This window comes from Pseudophryne corroboree, chromosome 5, assembly GCF_028390025.1.
Source record: "Pseudophryne corroboree isolate aPseCor3 chromosome 5, aPseCor3.hap2, whole genome shotgun sequence".
Classification (NCBI taxonomy): domain Eukaryota; kingdom Metazoa; phylum Chordata; class Amphibia; order Anura; family Myobatrachidae; genus Pseudophryne; species Pseudophryne corroboree.
Genome location: NC_086448.1, coordinates 426,573,476 through 426,580,830, shown reverse-complemented (window position 1 = coordinate 426,580,830; position 7,355 = coordinate 426,573,476). Strand labels below are relative to the sequence as shown.

The following is a 7,355-nucleotide window of genomic DNA, read 5'->3' as shown; positions in this document are numbered from 1 at the left end:
CATTTTTCTGTGATTTTGTTGTCAGCACATTCAACTATGTAAAGAACAAAGTATTTAATAAGAATATTTCATTCATTCAGATCTAGGATGTGTTATTTTAGTGTTCCCTTTATTTTTTTGAGCAGTATATATATACTGTATGTATAGGGAGTGAGACAGCAATCAAAAATAAATATATCAAGGCAATGGTGAAAGGTCCAGAAAAAGTATATAAACGCACTCACTTAATGAAAAAGCACAAAGACCAGAACTCACGTTTAGCAGGATGTTTATTACAAAAACATCAGTTCACATTTCAAACAGTATCCATCTAGCAGCTTCAGTGCCTGACAGCCATTTCAACCACCTTCTAGTGCAGGCCTGGCCAACCTGTGGCTCTCCAGCTGTTGTAAAACTACAAGTCCCATCATGCTTTGCCACAGTTTTGCTATTAAGGAATGCTAAAACCATTGCAGGGCATGCTGGGATGTGTAGTTTCACAACATCTGGAGAGCCACAGGTTGGCCAGGCCTGTTCTAGTGGTTTTCCTCAGGGGATAATGAGACTCAGCTCTCAGTGTTTTTTATAGGCAGAAAAAGAGCCAAATGTGCACAAACGCTTCCCATGCTGTCAGTGTGCAGCTGGGATACTCACAATCCCATTGGCTGTTTCACTGCAGCTATGTGGGCGGTGTTAGGAATGTAAACAGAGCCACCCCCAGAAGCAGTGCTGAGAGTGAATCGGTGCTGTCAGCTAGTTAGGGTACATGGTGATCACGGAGACTGCTGAGCATTGAACCAAACACAGAGTTCAGTAGATAGAAAGAGATGTTAGTGAGATAAATAATTGGTAGTGATTAATATAAAAGTGAAACACATAAAAAAGATAAACACATAAAAAATGGAGCTCCAAGAGATAGCGGCCAGTGTCTAATAGCTTAAACCACAGAAGGAGCGCAGTGCACAGAGACACTGTCCCTGATATGTCCAGAAAGTCAATGGACATTAGGCAATGAGAGAACAACACCAAAGCATTACATAGCAATGTATAACACTCTTGTTGCTGAATAAGTTTAGCAGAAGTTTAGCAGTATCAGGTCACGCTACCCATGAAAAAAAATGAGCATTACAACACCTGGTATTCACAGGAAGTCTCCCATCCAGGAATTGGCCATGCCCAACACTGCTTAGCTTCCAAGATCAGATGGAATTTTGGGTATTTCCAGTGTGGTATGGCTTTATTGAAGTCACATTCAAAGGGGAGCCAAATGACTATAATCCGAAATATTACAGCAGCAATAAGGACATGGAGGTGTGAAAAAATCAACAAAAGTGTCTGAGTGAATAGCAAGTATGGTAAGCTCATCATGGGCCACAAAACGCATTACAGCACCTGGTACTCCTAGGGGGTCTCCCATCCTGGTACTGGCCAGCCCCAACACTGCTTAACTCCCAAGAGCATTCCTCGGCATTTCAAGTGTGGTATGGATGTATTGCTGTCATGTGCAGTGGACAGGCGGATGCATGAGAGTAAAACAATCACAACAATAGTAATCACACAGCAGTGCCCATTCAGTCAAAAGGACACGGCGGTGTCAGAGTCAACACATATAGTCCATCCATAACCACAGTGTAAATAAAGATGCAAACCTGTCGCTTACAGAGCGAAGGTGACACATGGTGGTGTCAGCATAATCTTAGAGCATGCAGAAGTTGATATACATGATGAAATGGCTATGGTGGTATAAAAGTCAGCAGAATTAAGATCAAGCAAACAATGGTATGACACATAAAAGTGTGTATTACAAGCAACAACCCAGTCTGAAGTCCTCATAGAGTCCATCAGGGGCCAGACATTTGAGTCTATAGATCCATTGAAGTTCTCTTTGGATCAGCATTTTATTCCTCTCTCCTCCCCTTTGGAGTGGTGGGATATGGTCATTGATACAACATTTCAGTTGGTTAATTGTATGTTTGGCTGTTTTGATATGTCTCGCTACTGGTAAATTCATTGGGTCTCTCAGTTCTGTGGAGATGTTGAGACTCTTTTTAAAGAATGAACAATGTTGACTTAGTCTTTCTTTGAGCATCCTACTTGTCTTTCCAATGTACAGTAAATTGCACGGACAAATCAATACATACAGTACACCACAAATTTGCTATTATAGTTAAGACGATGCTTAATGGTGTATTTTCTCTAATCCTTCGGGTTGATGAAATGGTTCCAATTATAATTTGGTATTTACATTTTTTTACACTGTGGTCGCACCCCTAGTTTAACAGAGCACTCCTGGATAGACAGCACGGCACCCCTGGATGGACACAGCATGGAGGGAGCACCATAAGTAGCCCCAGACTCTTGATAGACAACACTGCAGGACCCCTATATTGACAACACAGCACCCCTGGATGAACACAGCATGGATCCATCTGCACTATACAAGCTTCACAGCTGCAGTGAAATGGGGCCGATCACTGGGGGCCTTATATAGAATCCAAAACCCGTGAGTATCTGATATCTGGAAGATGATGTTTTGCCCTGTGTTGGGATCCGTGTTAGGCAGGAAACTCCGAGCCAGACTCTGATCCCAGCTCAAATTGTGAAGTTTGGGTGGGTCCAGTTCTCAGAGAACCGTACTCGATCATCTTTAATACTAATCAAACCAGATATGTGCTATATGAACAGTATATGCTCCTAATGCATACTGAAATGCGTTTTTCAATTCCTCTTTTTAAAATTATATCCATACTAGCTATTGTACCCGTTCTTCATGCAGTAGTTTCTGATTTTCACTTTTGTAAATATAAATGAGTGTTAAAAACTTGGTAAATCTATAGAGATGTAAAATTGAGACGTTTTAAAATAAGTAAATATTAATCCATGGTTCTTGTAGCAACCCAAGTAGCACCCGTAGCAGATACAGGAAAAAAATGACAGGACCACTCTTGCAGCTTATTCAATTCTACACACTGGAGGTGCAATCTAAATTTTGATCCAATTGTCCGTTTGAGCGTTAACATTCACGCAACGCAAGCCACGTATCGGTAATGATGTCATTATGTCAACCCCCTTTTCATCCTCTTGTATTTGCTAAAATACAAAGTTTTCCTATTTTCCACGTGAAGAATACATATGTTAAATTTCATCTTCCTAACATATCGGGAAGTAGTGATGAGTCAGCGAGTGACTGAGGGCTTTCGCATTTACATACATTATATAGATACGTATTTTCCCTTAATTGTAGGGGGCGACTTCAATCTTCTAACATCCAAATCAGGGGTGTATCTACCCATTGGCCAGGATGGCACTCGCCAGGGGCGCCAGCCGAGGAGGGGGCGCCGCCTGGCAGTGCCACCCTTGGCCAATGGGTGGAATCACTTAGTAGTGGCATCACCTGGGCTGGAGGATCTCAGAGTAGGCAGGAACAGGCGCCGGTGTTCGGCACCTCAATGCAATAGTGAAGTACGTGAAAGTAATTTACAGTTCCCAGCAGCCCTTGCTGTCGGGAGCTCCTGGCAGTAGGGGTTGCTGGAAGCTGTGTTTAGTTTCACTTTCTTCACGAAGTGTGGTGCAGTGCCGAAGTGTGGTGTTCCTGCCTACTGTGCAATCCTCCAGGCCAGGCGATGCCCAGCTCATCACACTAGGTACTGCAACCCTATTAATTGAGATGTGCTTTGAGAGGGAATGACTATATGCATGGAGGGTAAAGGACTATATGCAGGGAGGGGGGAGACTGTGCTGGGAGGGGAGAGGACTATATGCAGGGAGGGGGGAGACTATGTACTGGGAGGGGATAGGACTATCAGCAGGGGGGACTCTGTGCTGGGAGGGGAAAGGACTATATACAGGGGGGAGACTGTGCTGGGAGGGGAGAGAATTATATGCAGGGGGGAGACTCTGCTGGGAAGGAAGAGGATTTTATGCAGGGGGTAGACTCTGTGCTGGGAGGGGAGAGGACTATATGTAGGAAGGAGGGGACTCTGTGGGAGGGGAGAGGACTATATGCAGGGAGGGGGAGATTCTGTGCTGGGAGGGGAGAGGACTATATGCAGGGTGGAGACTCTGCTGGGAGGGAAGAGGACTATATGCAGGGGGGGGGAGACTCTGCTGGAAAGGGAGAAGACTGTATGCAGAGAGGAGGGGAGACTGTGCTGGGAGGGGAGAGGACTATATGCTGGGAGGGGGGAGACCATGGCCATGTGCAGGGAGGGGGGAGACCATGGCCATGTGCAGGGAGGGGGGAGACCATGGCCATGTGCAGGGAGGAGGGAGACCATGGCTATGTGCTGGGAAGGGAGTGGAGATTACGGCTATGTGCTTATGTGCTGGGAGGAGGAGGGGGACTACGGCTATGTGCTGGGAGTGGGATTGGGACTACGGCTATGTGCTAGGAGTGGAATGGAGACTACTTCTATGTGCTGGAAGGGGGTGGAGACTACGGCTATGTGCTGGGACAGGAGGTTATCTACCCATTGGCCAGGATGGCACTTGCCAGGAGGGGGCGCTGCCTAGTGGTGACACCCTTGGCCAGGGAGTGGAATCACTTAGTAGTGGCAGTGCTTGGGCTGGTGGGTCATACAGCAGCCAAGAGCTGGCGTCGGTGTTCGACACCACAATGCACCATAGTGAAAAAACTCCAAATAAACTACTAGAATGCTTTTCTTAATATATCACTACATCACCACTACTAGGTAGTGCCAATAATATTTGATTATCCCCCCTGACTGCGTATGGCATCGCTGGGCAGTGCCCCTCCATGGCCGCGCCAGGCACTGCTGATTTCTCCACAGTGTGACAAGGATTACTGTGTGGGCATGATGTGTAAGGTGCACTAGTGTGCGACATAATGTGTATAAGGGGTACTACTGTGTAACGTGATATGAATTGGAAGTACTATTGTGAGGTCATGCCCTTTTCCCACATGCCCCTCTTTTGCACATGCACCTTCCATATTTCAAATATGTGGGGGGGGGGGGAGCCAGTACCTTACTTTGCCAGGGGCGCCTGGTCCCCTAGATACACCTCTGATCCAAATATATGGGTACTAATTATAAAGTTAATTTTAAGCAGTATCTTCTAAAGCTAGGTCTTCATTATTTTTCGCAGCAGTTTTTACTGACAGAAGTATGGTGGGGAGCAGTAGGATTTGCCGGTGTATGAGATCCCGGTGCTCATAATGCCAATGCTGGGATCCTGATTTGCAAGAAGCCAACAGGGAAGAATATCGGGTGTTCCCCACTCTCACACAGGGACGTGCGGTGAGCTAAATGGCTCAGGAGGCACTGGCTAACCGCAGAGCCAGATTTACATGCAATATATGAGCCAAAGGGTACATCTGGGCATTATACACAGGTGCAGCATTATAAACCCCTGGAAATCTGGTGAGTTTTGATTAGAGATGTGTGGTAAGAATACACAGGTGAGGCACTGCCTAACCTGCCATTGACTTTTTACTCCGGAGTTTGGGCTATAAAAATTATTAAAATAATGCAAAGAAGATATTTCAAACAAATTATCAGTGTTTTTCATATATTTTATTCAGTCAATACTCTGGTTTAAACGTAAGTATGACAGGAAAGGCTCTGCCTCACCCCACCGCACGTCACTGCTCTCACAAACCCCATAACCCTCCCTCCCCTTGGTGCCTAACCTTAACCCCCGCCCCTGTAGGTGCCTAAACCAAATCCCCAGTCTCCGCTGCCTAAACCTAACCCTTCCCCGCAGCCTAACCCTAACCCTCTGAGGGGGGGTGCCTAACCCTAACTCCCCTGAACACAGCATAATCATAACCCCCCCCGCAGGTTAAACCTAACTCTCCCCCCCCCCCCTCCTCCCAGTGGCTTACCTGCCTTGCAGTGCGGTCTCTCTTCATTCAGGATCCCGGTTGTCAGTATTCTGGGGCCGGGATGGTGTACCCTTCTGGATGCCAGTGTTGTCATTCAGAATAGGGTCGGTATTCCGACTGCCAAGATACCAACAGCCAGGCTCCTGACTGCTTCCCGTATGGAGAGCTAGTCACCCTTTGGATAAGGAATTCATGTTTGTCAGCAGCACAGTGTATTCTGTCAAGAATAGATTAAATATCTGTGTGGCTGGTTCCTTATTTCCCAATGTTTTAAACACTGGGATGGAACCTATATGCTTCATTCTCTGATTCTTATGGGTATCACTACCATGACAGATAGGGAATCTCATAGGCAATGGAGAGTTATTTTTTATTTTTTATCATCTGTGAAATTAAAGTGGAATATTGAATCATTTTGGGAGGAAGGCCCCCTCCCACCTGCTGTTACAGTAAGTGCACTATTGGTGGATCCATCCTGCACTGTATCTAACCCACACTGCATCCAACCCAAAGTGTATCCGACCCGCACTGTATCCGACCTACACTCTAACCTGCACTGTATTTGACCTGCACTGTATCTGACCTGCACTGTCTGTAACCTGTACTGTACCCTACCTGCACTGTATCTGACCCACACTGTCTGTAACATGCAATGTGGGCCTTATTCAATATTGATCGAATCACAGATGCGATCACATTCTCCCAAGTTCTGGACTAGTGCACATGCCCAACCTATTCTGCACGTGCATGGTTCAGGAGATGCAATTGGATCGCCTTGATGCGTACTTCTTTGCTGATTAATAGGCAGAAGCAGTGTAGGATTTACCACAAGGTAACCAAAGCAGCTGCTTAGGGCCCCGTTGGTCTCAGGGGGCCCTGCTGGTCCCAGGGGGGCTGCCGACGAGGCTGTATAAAGGGCATTTCTGGCAGACCATGAGCTTCACCTAAATTTTCCAAGAGCTGAGCTGGCTGAATACCCCCAGCAGGCTGTCAGTAATTAGACAGCTGTTGGGTGACGGCTCCAGTGCATGCCTGTGTCTCCAGTCCTGCAGTACTGTGCGTATGATCAGTCATGACACAAGTATGTATGACTGTACAGAAAAAAACATGAATTCTTTCAGTGTATATTATTACAGGTTTTTTTAAAAATTTTATATAACATTCACCACCTACTTCAAATTCCAGTGAGGCGTGAGTGGGGGATGATTTTTTTTTTTTTTTTTGGGGGGGGAGTAGACAGTGATATTTTAAGTACAGTCTCTAACATCTGCCTGCGACAGTCATGGCTGGGGAGGAGGCACATACTGACTTGTGATATATCAATATGCTATAATATTGTATTGTAAGTACTACCGTGTAAGGGAGATGCCTGCTACAATCAGTGGGGCACTGATATACAATCAATAAAATCAAACTGACTGAGGGGTGTAATAATGGGTATTATAAGGGATCGGGGACCTACTAGGCTGCTACACTCAGTAAGGGGGGGGGGGGGGGGGAGAGGCACTATAAAGCAGTCAAAATTGATGTA

General features: G+C 46.0%; 1 pseudogene; it reads right to left on the bottom strand.

Annotated features, from left to right (window-relative positions):
• Positions 1 to 1,101: 1,101 nt before the first annotated feature.
• On the bottom strand, positions 1,102 to 1,222 carry LOC134930627 (5S ribosomal RNA; annotated as a pseudogene).
• Positions 1,223 to 7,355: the final 6,133 nt, after the last annotated feature.